Consider the following 17567-nt stretch of genomic DNA (forward strand, 5'->3'; position numbering starts at 1 on the left):
AAAAAATGTAAGAAGTATTACTATTATAATTTAATCAGTATTAATTTAATAAGAATTATTTAACTCCAATATTGAAAGTGTTTCTTAATAAAGTGAATCACAAACCTGCCTCCTCCAAGACATATATTAGCACTGAATCAGACCTTTGTATAAGCAAGCCAGCAGCTTCTCCTTTTTTCATAAAATACTTTTGACAAGTGAGGGGGACAGACTCCGTGAGCTTTCCACATCCGGGTTTCCTATTCTAGACTTCTACCTAAAAGAATTAAAAATAATGACTTTCAAAACTATGCTTTGTTATTTTTTGGGGGAAAAGAGTCTCTGGTTTTTTAAGATTTTATTTATTTCCAAGGTCCACAAGGCTGTCTAGCTCACCTCTGTTAATCTGATCCAGCCGTTGTAGCAAGTGGAAACTCACAAAGCTACTGATGAGCTGAAATATTTTATATACACAAAATATATATATATATATGTGTTTATTTAAACACACACATATATAGATAGAGATATTTCAAAATAGTTTCCCTTGCCGTGTGCTCGCTAGCCTTGAAAATCTGTTGCAAAAAGAAAAGGGCAATTGTCTTAGTTTGGGCTGCTATAATAATTTCCCCTAGACTGGGTGGCTTAACAACATTTATTTCGCACAATTCTGGAAGCTAGAAGTCTGAGATCAGGAGGAGTTATGGTCAGGTTTTTAGCAAGTACCCTCTTCCTGGTTTACAGAGAGCTATATTATTGCTGTGTTAGCTCTCTGACCTCTTCTTATAAAGCATTAATCCCATTCAGGAGGGCTCCACCCTCATGACCTAATTACCTCCCCAAAGACCCCACCTCCAAATACCATCACATTGGGATAAGAGTTTCAACACACGAATTTTGGGGGGACACAAACATTCACTCCATTGCAGAATGAAGGGGCTGCTGTTTGGTAGTGGTTTTCCACTCCATGAGCTGGTTTAGAATAAGGAGATTAGAGAAAGAGCACCTTAGCAATTATGGATTTAACATTTGCAGTTCCAACAATTTGTTTATAACCCTGAAAGTCCCTGACATGCAATCATCCATTAAACTGCTGAATTTGAATCATCTTCTTTGGGGGTGGAGGGAGAGAGAGTGGAGGGCACCCCTCAAGTCTGACAATGTGTCATTTATTAACGAGTGAACCAAGCTGACTGTGTATAGTCTCCTTTCCATTCGTCCTCACTGCTCTGTGGTTTTTGCCACAGAAATGATGGATGTTTGTCTCCGAGAAAGTGGTGACTTTACACCAATAATATATCCTCAGGAAATCATTAAGAATATGCATTAAGATTTTGTGAGTAGAAAATTATTGAAAAGTTATTTATTATTAGTAGAGCATTGGAAATAACTCTGGATTTCAAAAATAAAGGGGCTATTTAAGTAAATGTAGGTAGCTCGACAGCGAAATATTTTGTCTAAAAAATGATGCTGTAGAAAATTATTTAATGGCATAGGAGGTTAGTCATTAATTACGCTGTTAAGCGACAACAGCACGACACTACACACAACAGGAGAGAGAGATAAATGCAGATCAGACAAGAAAACCTAGATACGCACCCAAGTCGCTCATAATAGCAAATTCTTCCCAATGCATTTAGAATATAAATCAATTCCCATGTTAGTTCTTTCTGTATTTAGCCTCCAAACTGTCTGTTTCCACTTTCAACATACTCTTTTTCAGGACAACAGCAAGGGTGATGTATTTAAAATGGAATTTGGATGTTAATACTTTCCAAAACCTTCAATGGCGTCTCATTATATTGACAATAAATCCCAAACTCCTTAACATGGTCTGTAAGATCCTGCATGAAATGGCCCCGCCCCTGTCTGCTGAATCATTTCATGATGCGCTCCCTGGAGCTCACTCAGCTCCTGCCACACCAACACTCTTCCAAGCTTTTCTCCTGTTCAGGGTCTCTGAATGTGCTGTCCTTTCCTCTGAATATTCTCTGGTTGCTCATTCTTCAGGTCCCAGCTTAAATGTCATCTCACAATCTTAGCTAAAGCAGGCCATCATTTTCTATAACAACTCCTTAATCAGTTTTTAATTATTTGTCTGTCCAGTCTTTTACAAAACAAGTATCAGACAATAAGTTCCATGACAGTTGTAATCATGGCTGTTTCATTCATTACTATACAGTGGCAGGCACAGAGTAGGTGCCAAAATTCACTGTTACACGAGTGCGTGAATGAAAATCCTGTCTTTTTTGGTATAGACACATGAACTGTAATTGTGACCTCTAATACAATCAGAAAGATCAACAGGCGTTTAAGACATTATTCAAGTTCCAATTTTTGCCAAATACGTTATACTCTATTAAATCAAAGCCTTGAACAAAATTAGCTCCATTTATCTATATAGCTTTTACCTTACCAAAAAAAGTAATTTTAAACGTAATCGTGTCGCTTAACGACAGGATACGTTCTGAGAAATGATTCGTTAGGTGACTTTGTTGTTGTGCAAACCTCACAGAGTGCACTTACACAAACCTAGATGGTATAGCCTGCTACACACCTATGCTACATGGCACAGCCTCTTGCTCCCAGGCTGCAAACCTGTGCAGCATGCTACTGTACTCGATACTGTGGGCAATTGAAACACAATGCTAAGTACTTGTGTATTTAAACACAGAAAGGCTACGGTAAAAATATGGTATGAAAGATAAAACATGGTACACCTGTATAAGGCACTTTCCATAACGGAGCTTTCAGGACTGGAAGTTGCTCTGGGTGGGTCAGTGAGCAAGTGGTGAGTAAATGTGAAGGCCTAGGACAACGCTGCACATTACTGTAGACTTTATAAACTCAGTATACTTAAGTTACAGTAAACTGATAAAAAAGTATTGTCCTTTCTTCAATAATAAATTAATCTCAGCTTACTGTAGCTTTTTTACTTTATAAACTTTTTAATTTTTTTAAACTTTTTGACTCTTTTTGTTTTTGAGGAAGATTAGCCCTGAGCTAACTGCTGCTAATTCTCCTCTTTTTGCTGAGGAAGACTGGCCCTGAGCTAACATCCGTGCCCATCTTCCTCTACTTTATATGTGGGATGCCTACCACAGCATGGCTTGCCAAGTGGTGCCATGTCCGCACCCGGGATCCAAACCAGTGAACCAAACCAGTGAACCCTGGGCCACCAAAGTGGAACATGTGAACTTAACCGCTGTGCCACTGGGCTGAACCTAAACTTTTCGACTCTTGACTCAGCTTAAAACACAAACACCTTGTACAGCTGTGCAAAAATGTTTCCTTTCTTTATATCCTTATTCTGCAAGCTTTTTCTACCTTTTAGTTTCTTTTTTTTTTACATTTTAAACTTTTTTTGTTAAAACTAAGACACAAACACACACATTAGCCTAGGCCGGCACAGGGTCAGGATCATCAGAATCACTGTCTTCAGCCTCCACCTCTTGTCCCACTGGAAGGTGTGCAGCGGCATGACATGCATGGAGCTGTCATCTCCTGTGATAACAGTGCCTTCCTGAAGGACCGAAGGTTGGTTTACACCAGCATCACTACAAACACCTGAGTAAGGATAAGAAATTTTCAGCTGTGCTATACTCTTATGGGACCACCATCATGTATGCAGTCTGTCATCGACCAAAACATCGTTATGTAGCTCATGACTGTATGGAGGATTTTCACGTTATTCAATGAGTTTACCAAAATCTTCAGCAAAATGCCTCTCACAGCACTGTCGTGCGACAGGAGGAGCTACAGCAGAGATACCAACAATCCGCCTTCTCGGTCCACACAAGCGAGGCCATAAAATTATATTCTTGTAGTAAAATCAAACATTTTATGTTAAATAAATATACTTCATCATTATCCACTTTAATTAAAGATGCTAGATTAATCAGCTTGGACAGGAGTTATCATTATAATCAACAGCATTCCTGAAAAAGAACAGAATTGCTAAGCTTTCTCTCCTTTGTGAATTCCTGAATTTAAAACACACTCTCTCTCTCTCCCTCTCTCTCTCACACACACACATACACACACACACAAAACCTGTTTCTCAGAATATTTTGAACATCTACCATTTACTAAAGTGTGTCATCCCCTCACTATCACTTAAAATATATTTTTAAATTAAACTTGCTTCAAGAGATATTACCTTTTGTGAAGCATTAATTATTTTTAGAGAGAGATAGGGAAACTCAAGATAACAAAGTGCTCCAGATGAATTACAATGAGTGGAGGCCTTCTATTCTGGCATACGCAGCCCCAAATCCCATATGAGAGACTCTCAAAATATCTATCAAGGAAAAATTGTGACATGTTATCCCCTCACTGTAAATATCTTAGAAAAGGTCAGAACCTATCTGGAAAGCAATAAACAATGGAATAGTTTTGCCCAGAGGGCTGCACAGTCTAAAAAGTTGCATTTATTAGTCTATATTTAAGCAGTAGATGTTAAGATAAAGGCATGGTGAATAGCATAAGGTTTTTGTATTTGTAAACATAATGAACACGTTTTCCTACTATACCATCAGAGATAAGGAATTATATGTATGTACATAATTCTTTGTACTAATAAAAGAAATATAAGGACATATACACATATGTATTTGTATACTCTCACAGCTCTTCACAAGTACACAATTTACTGTGAGTGTCAAGTCCATAAATGTGTAGGTTGCAACTGTGACTCTGGACTAGTAGAGAAGTAATCACTGCTGATAGAAATTGTTTCTTGCAATATAGCAAAGGGTTTGGATACACAGACTGTTTCAATTACATTCTGATGTAAAATTTATGAAAGAAGTCTGTTTGGAAAATGGTTAGTCTGTGAAGGACTCTGGCAAGGTCAAATTGTCCCTGATTTTCTAGGGCATGGAATGGTTGGCGATGGAAATTTCAAGTCAATGGGGTAGGTTAAACCAAGATCTATTAGGAAGGGTTGTAGGTCAGTGGAGTTCAGTCCCATTTCATTAAAAGACAACACCATTAAAGCCAACATGGTCCTTGGTTTTGGTTATATAGAAATGAATAGGTCTCCAACTCTGGTCTGAAAGAGTTTCCAGTTTCACAGGCAGAGATGTAGGTGTAAAAAGATAATTATAGTGCAGTGTACCACATAATGAGATAGAGCTGGAATCTGGAATTGGTCCGGAAAGATGAATTGTAGATTCAGATATAAACTTAGACCTAAGAAGTAAGGTATCAACAATGGATGAGAAAAGAGTTAATATATTCCCACAGGGTTGCTCTACCTAAAGTTATCTATCTAAGGCTCTTAAGTGGGCAAAGAATATTAGTTCAGAGGATAGCAAAGATGCATCCATACAATTACATACTTGGTGAAGAAATGCTTCCACTTTATCATTATTCATCTCAAGTGAGGGAGAAAGTTAAATAGAGAAGGAAGATCACCAAAACATGAGATGCTATCCCATTTCAGTGATTCCAAGAACAACAGAGAAAAAATTTTCTGACACAATTCTCCCATACCTTTCCTTTTCTTTGGATTTTATCATTAGTGAGGAAATTTTAAAATACAAAAAAAACAAATTATATTCTCTCCTATCTAACTATCATAGTTATGGAGCTCACAGAGGTGTAACACATAGTGCTCACTGACATCTTCAAGACTTGGTGTTAGTTTCCAATGCCAGTGAGCCAAGATTTGACTCAGCTATGTTAGAGTCTGATGCTAGAGAAGACAATAAATAAAATATAGCTGGTATCCTAAGGCTTTCACTCTAAAATATAGATTTCAGATCTAAATCTCCCAGACTGATCTAACAAATAGATAAATTGCCAACATGCAGAGATTTCCAGTATTCACATTTTTCATGCATTTTCTTTCCCTTCTCCAACTTCCTTTTTCTTTCCCAAGTAGGAGAGGGGGTAAACTGGTAAAAGAGATATCAAAGTAAAGGGGGGAGAGTGAATATTCAGATTAAAGATGAGCCACAAGAAAAGTTGAGAAAGAAACTAGTACTTCTTTATAGTTCCACTTGAAAGAGTAAGGACTTGGTAGGGGACCAACTTATTTGTGGATTAGACGAAAAGAAAAAAGAAGAAAGAAAGAAAGAAGAGAAATGGAAAGTCCTAGAGAACTGTCATACTTATCGCTATCTATTTAATGACTATTTATGATGCATAGTAATTGGCTCAGTGCCTTCAAACAGAAAGGTATAATAGGGAACATGATACAAAGAGAAGACTTAAAGAACTAAGAAACTTGAAGAGAGAATGAATATACTCGAAAGAGGAAAGAATAGGGATGATTTTGCCAAGATCTTCCTGCATGGCTCTGAGTAACTTGCAGTTGAGTTTGTGGTGACATTACCAAGGGAGACAGTACATACTCAGAAATTGGACACATTTACATATAGCTAACACAAAGCAAGTTGAAATAAATGAAGATTTCAAAGAAAAGGTCCATGCTAATGGTTCTGTAGAGATTCTAATTTTCAGGCTCCATTCTCAGAAGTTATTATTAAGCTCTGCTGCTATTCAGAGAGTTTCATGGCCAACTTTTTCAGAAGGGGGTGGCCAGGTCCTTCTTCCTAGCATGTCTAGTCTGGAAGCTCTGTTGAAACCTGTCTACCATGGGTCCTGCTGCTGGTATTTGAAGTACCAGTGGCATAGCTTTCAGCATCATAGCAACACACAGCCACCACAATATGACAACCAACAAACAGGTGGTGTGGTTCCTTGACCAGGAAATAAACCCCGGCTGCAGCAGAGAGAAAGCTGAATCTCAACCACAAGACCACCAGGGCTGGCCTGAAAACTGTACTAAACCATAATTATAAGGAATTCTATGAGAATTCCCACTTTTTCCCCCCATGAGGACTACTATTTTAAACCAGTAAATATCAAATTGTTTCAACAATGCATTTGGTGCTCCTAAGTTGTTGATGCCCTGAGCATGGGTTTAGTGTTCTTTTTGGGTATGAAAGTGCTGAGGATTTAACAGACTGGGCCCTAAAATTAGAAGGATCTGGCTTAAGTCGTAACTCTGAACTTTAACTATGTAACATTAGGCAATTTATTTTACCTCTCTAAGACACACTTGCCTTGTTTTCTCATCTGTAAACTGAGAGAGAAAACACTATCTATTCTCCTGAAGTACACAAGGGGATTGCAAGAGAGAATGTAGATTCATAGGAAGCATTTATTAAATGTAAACAGAGTCCATAACCTCTTGATTATAACGGAAATTTCTTGATTACAAAGGCATCTTTGATTGTAAAAGGAAATGTCTGTAATGTTTCATCATTCAATATGTTTTTTAATATTGGTTTGAGATAGTCTTTTTCAGCATGATAAAAACTGATCTTTTGGGGCCAGCCCCATGGTGTAGTGGTTAATTTTGGTACACTCCACTTTAGCAGCCAGGGTTCACGGGTTCAGATCCCTATCCCACTCAACAGCCATGTCGTAGAGGCGAGCCACATATAAAGTAGAGGAAGATTGGGAACTGATGTTAGCTCAGGGCTAAACATCCTCAAGCAAAAAAAACAAAAAAATCTTTTAAAATCTGAAATGAATGAATATTGTTGATTTAACTAATGCTTTTTTCTTTTCTTTTTTTTTTTTGGTGAGGAAGATTCGTCCTGAGCTAACATCTGTTGCCAATGATCCTCTATTTTGTATGTGAGCCACTGTCACAGCACAGCCACTGAAAGACTAGTGGTGTAGGTCCACATTTGGGACCCAAATCCAGGCCACCAAAGCAGAGTGCACCAAACTTAACCACTAGGCCACCAGGGCTGGCTCATCAACAAATGCATTCTTAGTAACAATCAAAATATTCATATATATTTTTCTCCTTTGATGTGTAAATGTGATGAGTTACATAAGTCAAAATGATTTTAATCAATCTTTTAAAATTTACTGAGTAAATCCCACATAGCTAAAGTATACTATTCTTTTACTAAATTGCCAAAATAACATGTTTGTACTGTTATTTTATTGTCTTTAGTACTATTTTTTTTCTTTAAAGATTGACACTTGAGCTAACATCTGTTGCCAATCTTCTTTTTTTCCCCCCAGTATACAGTTGTATATTCTAGTTGTAGGTCCTTCTGGTCCTTCTTTTCTTGTATTTATCACTATTCTATGACCATATAGAGAAGGACTAGATTTTCCCATCTGGTAAATAAACTCTTTGTGACTTAGATTTTGAGGTACGAATGCTAGGAAAAGACTAAAAACACTAAGTGTATTTCAAAGATTTTGGAATGGTTGAAGATGATATAGCTGTCGGTGGTATACATCATCAAATTACAATTTAAGATTTCTCATGGTAAATACCAAATGTCTGTTCTTCTGCCCCAATTTTCCTGATCATTATGGAGTAAAAGTTACTATGGATACAGAAAAGTGCAGAATTTAGAGAAAATCTGGAGATAATATAGAAATCTAAAAAATCTTCATAAAAATTCCCCTTTCTGAGTAAAACTTGGAATGGAATGTGCCCTGCAATATTAAGAAAATATCCGAACTCTGCATGTCAGAGCAAACTCCATGTTTTCCGAATTATCCTGAGATACTGAAAAAGAAATAGAATATACAAGTTAGTCATCAACAGCCTAAACATCTTTAAAAAGGAAATGAATCCCTGAAACTGAGCTATCAGTGAATGCTTTTTTGGTTTCTCAGCTATCTTTAAAGAATTATATTTGCATCTTTGAAAATTAAATCAATTAACAATGTTACCTGTTACCAAGTTAGCTGAATTCTGTTTAAAATAAAATTTCTACGATGACTAGTGGCATGGTTTAACATTCTCCAAGATGATTCTTAGAAAACTCTTATCATAACTACCCATATGTATAAAGCTGAATTAGGCAATACTTCATTTTCTTCTGTGTTATACTTCTCTGCGTTATACAAACAGGGGATATCTGGTTTAGAGAGTAGTCTCACTCAACCAAAATCTAAGTGCTTCATAGTGGTTCTCCTTGAGTTGGGCAAAGAAGGTGTAGAATATGTAGTTATTTCCTCCTTTTCAGGATGTAATTCACAGAAATAGCACAGTGAATTTTTTTTTTCCTCCTGTCTTCCAAGCATTAATTTCAGAAGCAGATGCATTGACTACCCTGTTTCTCAGGTTAGCGTTCAATGGAAACATCATGAAGTGCCTTGGCCAGAAGGGGGCTCTCTTTCCCAGATCTCTGCTGGTAGGGTTAAGGCTGGTATCATGGCCTCGCACCACTAATTTGCATCCATTGCTCCTCTTTTCCACATTGTCTGCCATACTAACTTCTAAGGAAATTAAGCCACTTGGTAGGATCACTTCCACACAAGCCACGGTAGATTGCAAAAAGGGTAACAGTACTTTTCAGCCCCTCTCATCAAAAGGAGGAACGTCTTTCCCCACCACTGAACTGGGCTGGCCTTGTAACTTACTTCGCCTAAAATAAGGTGAAGGAAGTGAAGTTCTGCAGATCCCAACTCTAGACCTCAAGAGCCCTTTCTTGAATTGTGGCCACCATGAGAATAAGCCCAGGCTAGCCTGCTGGAGCAGAGACGAAGTGTAAGAGAACCAAGGCCTCTCAGCCAACAGTCAGCCAATTGTCAGACATGAGAGGGATACCACCTGGGACCAGTCAGCCCACATTTAACACAGCAACTGACTGCACACATGTGATCAAACCCTCTAAGATCAGCACAGCCCAGCTAAGGCCAAAGAACCGTCCAGTAGAATTCTGAACTAAATTAATGGTAGTTGCTTTTAAGCCACATTTTACAGTAGAATTTTATGGAGCAATAAGTAACTGACACTTAAATCCATATTATTTTAGCACATCCATGTAACATCAAGTTAATTGCTATATTTTTCTACCACAATTTCACCCAGTATCCCAGTTATTATCCCCAGGCTAGATTTCTCTTTTACACTCTTCGTAAAACCGGGCACTACATTTACCTATTCTCACATCAGTGAGTTACACAAGTAAGGCCTGGGATTACACAAGAGGCAGTGTGGTGCAGTGGTTGAGTGGTCTGGTCCTAGCACTACAGGCCTGAACTTGAGCCCTTCCTACCACATACTGGTTCTTTGATCTTAAATGAATGAATGAATGTCTCTATTTTTTCCTTTATAAAATAAAGATAGTAATACCTACTTTATAAAGCTGCAGTGAGGAGCAAATAACATATTTAATGTTTCATGTAGAGTAGTTAGCTTCTTTTCTTTAAATGCTTTTATTTTCTGTATCTTAAGGAAAAAAAAACTTAGATAGAGCTTACTATGTAAAAGAAACTCTTGCACATGCTCTCAATACTGTGTTAGCTGTAGGTCTTTTTCCTTTAATCATAATCTGGAACATTCCCTCATTCCCATCATGTGAACTCATTGATAAGGGTGATAGCCAAATATAGTTTAAAAAGAAATTTAAGGAAGTTCATTTTTGTCATATATTTAATAGATTTTTAATAGATTTAAATAACCTATAAGGCTAATATAGTATTTTCGGGGGGCCTATCCTTTTGTTTAGGATGTCTTTGATGCATTTTTTTTAATTGAGGTATAATTGATATATAGCATTATATTAGTTTCAGGTATAAAACTTAATGATTCAATACTTGTATGTATTGCAAAATGATCCCCACAATAAGTCTAGTTAACATTCATCACACAAAGTTACAAAAATTTTTTTTCTTGTGATGAGAACTTTTAAGATTTACTCTCTCAGCAACTTTCAAATATGTAATACAGTATTATTAACCATAGTCGCCATGCTGTACATTACATCCCCATGACTTATTTATTTTATAACTGGAAGTTTGTACCTTTGCAACTGTAGCCTTTTTTATTTTTTGGAATGGGGGGTAGTCATTTTTCTAGTCAGAATCAAATCAAAAGGAAAATTGTGTTCAACGACTCAGAACAATAAAATCAGAGATCTTACCTACTAAGAAATCTTCTCCAAAGAATAATGTCTTAACACTCAGTGCACCAGCTGCCTACAACCTGTGCTAATCAAATATATTTTCACAAAATGAGGGCTGTCCAGAGAAGTTAAAACGGGAACTCTTTCAAAAAGCAATTTCTTTGGAGTATGACTACAGTTTTTTGTTATTGTTAAATGCAGATAAATTACTTTCTTTTTGAAATGCCTATTCAGCTGGCCTTTTTTTGAGATCCACTTCAGCCATATTTTCATCTCAAGATTAAATTCATCTATAACTATAATTTGCTTTGCTTCATAAGAGACTCATTTGTTTTGAAGTTGAACACATTTAAGATACTTTGAACTGTATCACTGAAATCAACTACTTAAAACAAAATTCTATTTTTTGCCCCTGTGAAGGTCAAATGGAAGATTAATACACACACACTACAATACAATAATAATAATTTATCCTATCAATAAACATTTTTTAAAAGGCTAAATAACCCCCCCTCCAAATTATAGTGCCTATATTTATATGGCTATATATCAAACATATAATGTATCTTAAAACATGTGATGCTTGTGACTATTTATTTGCATAAAATAGTGGATGAGTAGCTAGCTAGATAGCTAGAAAATATACCTAAAAAAGTTGGCTTCAACTCAGGGACTCAAAGTATCTGCTCGTAATTTTTAAAAATGTACTTTGGAAAGTGACCACAATTGTTTATGAAACTCAGATGGCCAATTACAGTAGTGTTTGAAGTATACTAAAAGCCAGACACATGACAGTTTTGAAATCTAGGAAGAAAGTCTATTTACTCAATATTTCTGGAGAATAAGTAGCTGTGTAGAATATTTAAAAATACCGTCATTTGAAATACACGCTGGATTTGTAATACCAGGACTGCTCTCATATAGCTGAAAAACAAGTAGCTTATTTGTTGATTTTTAAAATAAAACGGCAAGTTTAGTGAATCAAAGTTACACTTACAACTGTATTATTTTGGCAGGTGGACAGGATGGAAAGTATTTTACATAGACTCTATCACCATGGCTAGAAAAACAGCTCAATACAATGCTTTGTTGTTCGTTTGAAGTGAGCACTGTCAATAGAAGTTTTTAAATACACAAGTATATTGTGATGATGTTTTTATATCCTTCGCCATGTTTATAAAAGATGAGGGTAGAGAGGCTGCTCCTGAGAGGCACAGGGCTTAAATGGAGGTTTGGGTCCATTCAGCAGGATGAAGCTCAACAGAAGGAGTCTGAAGGTGTTTGAACGAAGGGAAAGTACACTAAGCATCTTTTCCTTGCTTTCATGCCTGGAGCATTTCTGTTTCTGTTAGCAATAATAAGAGCATAGACCGTCACCTACGTGCCAATCTCCTCCTTAACAACCAAGACCCAGCTCAGATGTTAGCTCTTCTTCCTTTCTTTCTTCTATGACCTAATAGTATCTGGTTCAGATTTTTATCAGAACTCTTAATATATTTTCCTATAACTTTCTTTTTAAAAGTCTCTCTTTCTCTGTAATATTATTATCCTTTCAGAGGGCAAGAACATTAAATTTTCATCTCATTGACTCATTCATTTATTCAACAAATATTTATTGAGCATCAATATATAAATATTGACTGATTGATTCTACACTAGTGACTGATGATGCAAAAATTAAAAAGCATGGTTTCCACCATCAAGAGCTGTTATATCTAGTTAGAAACACTGACTAGTACATATGTGATTACTGCATTACCTCATATGTACTATGAAGAGTAAAGTGCTATAAGATCAGATACGGAGAGACCTTAATCTGAAATTAGAGGGTTCGAGAAAGGCTTCTTGGAAGAAAGAACATTTAATGTGAGGTTTGGAGGCTGAATGCGAGGGGGGGAAACTATGTATAAAAGCCTGGTGGTGAGATAGAACATGACCAGGAAATATGAAAGAAATTCACCATGGCTGAAGAATACAGTGAATGCCTACTGTTTTAACACAGAGCGTGACACATAGTAGGACTTCAATAAGTGCTGAATAAAGACTGAGTAAAGCTCTCAGGACATTGCTGTATGGTTGACAGGTCTACAAAATAGAGCATCAGTTTATTCCATCCTAGGACTGGGGGATAAAGGACATCAGCAAGACAGTCCAGAGTCTGCCTCTTGCCATCATTCGGCTCAACGACAGTAACACAAAGACTGTCAACAATATGTCAAACTATGCTCTGTCTGGAGGGGAGTGGGTCAAGAATAGCCTTGTCTATCAGCAGTCTTTTTATCTCTCACATATCACGATAAGTAAATGAAGACTGGCACTTAGCACATGAGAGGCAATTTAGAAAATCTGCTCTCTTGCTCCTTATTTCTCAGCTGCTTTGGATTTCAAAGGAATATTCTCTTTCCTACTTATTTATTCCACTTTTATTTAAACACCACACACAAGTACTTCCTGTATGATAGCTACTCAAAAGGATACAAATATGTTAAAATATTAGAAGACGTGGTATAGAGGAGATGGCAAACTCATTAACAGCTCTTTTCTTCTCAGGGGTTCTGCTGTAGGTGCATAGTAGGAAGTTTGAGGGGTTTCTTGCAAGTTGGTTAGTCCACCTGCCAGCATACATGTTACTTCTTAAGAGGGATGTAGGCCGGTGTGTATGAGTAAGATCCCTTCACCACTCAAGCACATAGCTGCTGTTATTTATGGAGCATCCATTCTGTACTCCACACTTGATGCATGCTCTCTCCCTTAATCCTCATCATAATCCAATGAGGTAATCTTCATTTTACATCTGAGGAAACTGAGGCTGTTTATAAAGGTTAAATCATTTGCTTGAATTCATACAACTAATAAGTGATAGAGATAGAGTGATAGAGAGCAAAGGTTTGTCTCATTCTTAAAGGCTGGGTTTTGAATTTCTATCCTAAAATTGCCTTCATGCCAAGCATATCATGATCCTATTCTACAGATTTTTAAGTGAATGTCAAATCAGTCCAAGATAAGTATCATGAAAATACATTCTAGACCTTATGCTGCATTCCCCCAAATGGTAGCATATTAGTATTTCCTTTGCACTAACTCTGTGGGTGTAATACAGTCAGGTGCACCCAGGATAGGAGCAGCATAAAATACATACGACCATTTCCTTAGGATTTTTTAACACAGCAAAATATTCCTTAATCATAAAAAGGTAACGGGTTAAAACCAGTTACAGCCATGCATCACTTCCTAATTTAAAATGATGCCTCTCCTAATAATGTAATTTCACAGAACAATAAACAAAACAGCCATCTATTTGGTTTTTATATTTCATCTCAGGATCAGGAACAAGGGTTTCTGATATTTGAGAGGATTCTTTGGGCAATCTTTGAGAAAAGTGTTTAAGGAAATCCCAACGTGAATAATAAACAAAGGAGGAATGGGGATCTGGTCTGCCTTCGCCCTCCGGTTGATAGAGCAGAACAGCGGCTTCCCCTTAGAGGAAGGAAACTATAAGGTTGTTTTAGACCATGTTCTCATTTTCCAAAAGTAGGTTATTTTCAAGTCTAATCAACCCTCTGGTTCATCAGAGTGGCTAATTGCTGAGAAAGTCATCTGATCAAAACAACTGGACCTTGTCAACTACTTGGCACTGTAGTGGGGTTTTCAGTCATCAACCTCAATTGACTCAAAAATGGGTGATTTATTTGGCTTTGATCAGAGCAGTGAGGTTGTAATAAAGCTTGACTCTGATTTTCATGAGGGTCACGGTGGACTCAGATGTAGTTGCCATTGGTTACAGAAGAAGGAGCACAAGCTTTGGAATCAGACATGGATTTGAAGCCACCCCTGTCGTTTATGAATGATTTTTGACAACTTACTTGAATTCCTAAAGGATGTGTTCCCTCATCTGTATAATAATGAAATTAATATCAAGTGCAAATAGGGAGAATATAAAGTCGCATTAAGTAGTAAACTATGAGTACATCCTACTTTTGTTCTTGTCTCCTCAAAATCAAAAGCAATCCTAGCAAAATGAACAGGTAGCTGGAGAGATCATGATCCTTTGTCTTGCCTTAACTGTCCGTCTAAGTTGTTAAATAACTTTGGTTGAAAGTAAAGCACACTGTTTACTTACATACTTTTTTGACAATTATATCACAGCAGTGGAAAATGGAAGCAGTACTATTCTAATAAATCATCTTAACAGCTCAGTAAGTTTTTAATGTTGGCTTAGCACTTTTATCTGTTTAAAGAAAAATGAGATAGAAATAAAGAGTACTCTGCTATTCTCCCACCCTGTAAGTTTGCAGAACACACTGCAAAGGCGTAGTACATTAAGAATATACTGCATTCCCTAGACTTTTGTTCTTCTGACCACCTCACAGGAGATTTAAATGTTAGACCAGAATGCAATAGAGTAACAGTGAAAGCTTTCCTCTTCCCACTGTGGTTTAAGGGCAATGTGTTAGTTCTAAAGATATTCCTTTGGGTATAAATCAGCTGAAAAAGTTGCATCAAAAAACACTATTCTCTCTTTGGTGGATAAGGTCCACCTCCTCCTAACCATTCTTTAATACGTAGGGGTAAACTAATCATATGGAGCTCTGCATAACTGATCGTATTATATGAGAATGTTCAATAGGCCAACCTCCCCCACCTTTTTCAATTGAGAGCCCTGAAATACTAGAAATTTGTAATAACCCAAGGAGTCCTTTAGCTTTAGAGTAGAAATTGATGGTAAAAACCAGTCTTCAAGTTCTTACACACAAAACTAGTTAATTACTATTTCCACCACCACTAAAGTACTTCCACTTTTTCATTTCTCAGTCTGTTCTTTTGTGGCTTCTTAACCTTACCAAAGATGCTGCCCATGATGTTTAACTGGACCTGAAGTGACACATCTAAGTTGAGAAGTGGAGAAAAGAGAAGGAAAAGCAAGAAATGGAGGATAGCCTAAATAGAGTACAACAAGATTCACAGTTCAGTTCAACAAATATGTATTGAATCACTGCTTTTGCAACCCCCTGAAGCACCTACAAAGACAAGTTATATATCTCTTCAAATTGCTCCCATTGACATAGATATACATGTCTGATTTCAGAACCCACCAAGAAGGACCCTGAGTAAGTAATCCCCAAAGTGAGAGAAGAGGGAGGGAGATTTCCTACAATGTGTGTGTGTTTGTGTAGTTTTAGGTAGTTTATGCAACTCTCAAAGGTTCATACGCATGTATTTCATTCCAATGCTGATTGATTGATTGATAACAGCTGCCCAAAGCACAGGGTAGAACAAGACTCAGGTTGCTTGAAAGCTTGACAGAATAGGGCCCTGGTGAGAGTGCCAGCCATGTGAATGAGGTGGGTGAAAGGCACCAACTGTGTTTTCAATATACCATCCCAGATCCCACAGGATAAAATTCAAGCTTACTAGTATGGCATACGACATGCGTGTTCCATATTGCCTCCTACGTTCTGGCATAGTACACAAGGATGACAAAGTACTTACAGTTTACTCGATGAGGATGAGCCATACTGTTTCACATCTCTGAGCCTCTGTTCACGCAACTCTCTTTTTTCTGGAGTAATTTACGTCTCATCTCAACATCATTCTCCTGGAGAAAATCTCCTTATCTTTCAAGTTTGAACTCAAAAGACTTCTGACATCACTAGATCCTAAATAGATCTGACTTCTTTGGTTTCCCCATATTGTCCCATAGAGGACTTTAGCATGCTGTTATAAAAAATATGTTGGTTTACATTCAACAACATATTAGTGACCAGTTTCTGAACAAAAACTTGCCCCAAAACTTCATAGCTTAAAACAACAAATGTATATTTTCTCACAGTTTATTTTTATGTCAGGAACCTAGCACTGGCTCAGTTGATGGTTCTCGCTCAAGGTCTCTCATTAGGTTGCAGTCAAGGTGTCAACCAGGGCTGTAGTCATTTCAAGACTGATGGGACCTGACAGATCCACTCCAAAGCTCACTCACGTGGTTGTCGTCAGTCCTCAGTTTCTTACGGGCCATTGGACAAAGGACTTCAGTTCTTCACCATACCAGTGGGCCTCTCCATTGGGCTTCTCACAACATGGCAACTTACTGATCCCAGTACAAGTGATCCAAGAAGAAGAGAGAAACCCCAAGACAGAAGCCACAGTCTTTTTGATAACCTAATCTCAGAAGTGACATCCAATCGCATCTGTCATATTCCATATATTAGAAGCAAGTTCAACCCACACTTAAGGAGGAGAGATTACATAAGGGCATGAATACTAAGAATCAGGAATCACTGCAAGTCACCTAGGAGTTGGCCTAATACATATGGTATCTTCCCTAACTGGGTTGAAACATTTCTCTGTGTTTCCCTATCACCTACCTAGTGTCTAGCACAGTGAATATTGAAGAAAGGAGGAAGAAAGAGGGATAAAGAGGTGAGAGCCATCAAAGTCGAATTATAAATTAAATCCCTTAAACATTTGGAAATTACCAAGCTATAAAACTATTGTTTGGAAGAAATAAACACAATTTTAATATCTTAGCCAAGAGTGAAATTACATGGAATTTCTAGCAATGGAGCCCTTGGCTACGACATTTAACAGAAAAATAATTTGTAGCTTAACAACTGTTATTTGGTCTGAAAAAGAGTCTCTGAAGATAACAATACGACCAATTGTGTTCATTCTCCCAGCTCACGGAGGCTCCTT

At 37.3% G+C, this 17567-nt stretch overlaps 1 protein-coding gene across 6 annotated transcripts in view; it reads right to left on the bottom strand.

The window, feature by feature from the left end:
• LINGO2 (leucine rich repeat and Ig domain containing 2) overlaps nt 1-17567 on the bottom strand; it is a 1108249-nt gene that overhangs the window by 410520 nt on the left and 680162 nt on the right. The gene's annotated exons all lie outside the window — the stretch shown is intronic.

Source organism: Equus caballus, chromosome 23 (genome assembly GCF_041296265.1).
Source record: "Equus caballus isolate H_3958 breed thoroughbred chromosome 23, TB-T2T, whole genome shotgun sequence".
NCBI lineage: Eukaryota > Metazoa > Chordata > Mammalia > Perissodactyla > Equidae > Equus > Equus caballus.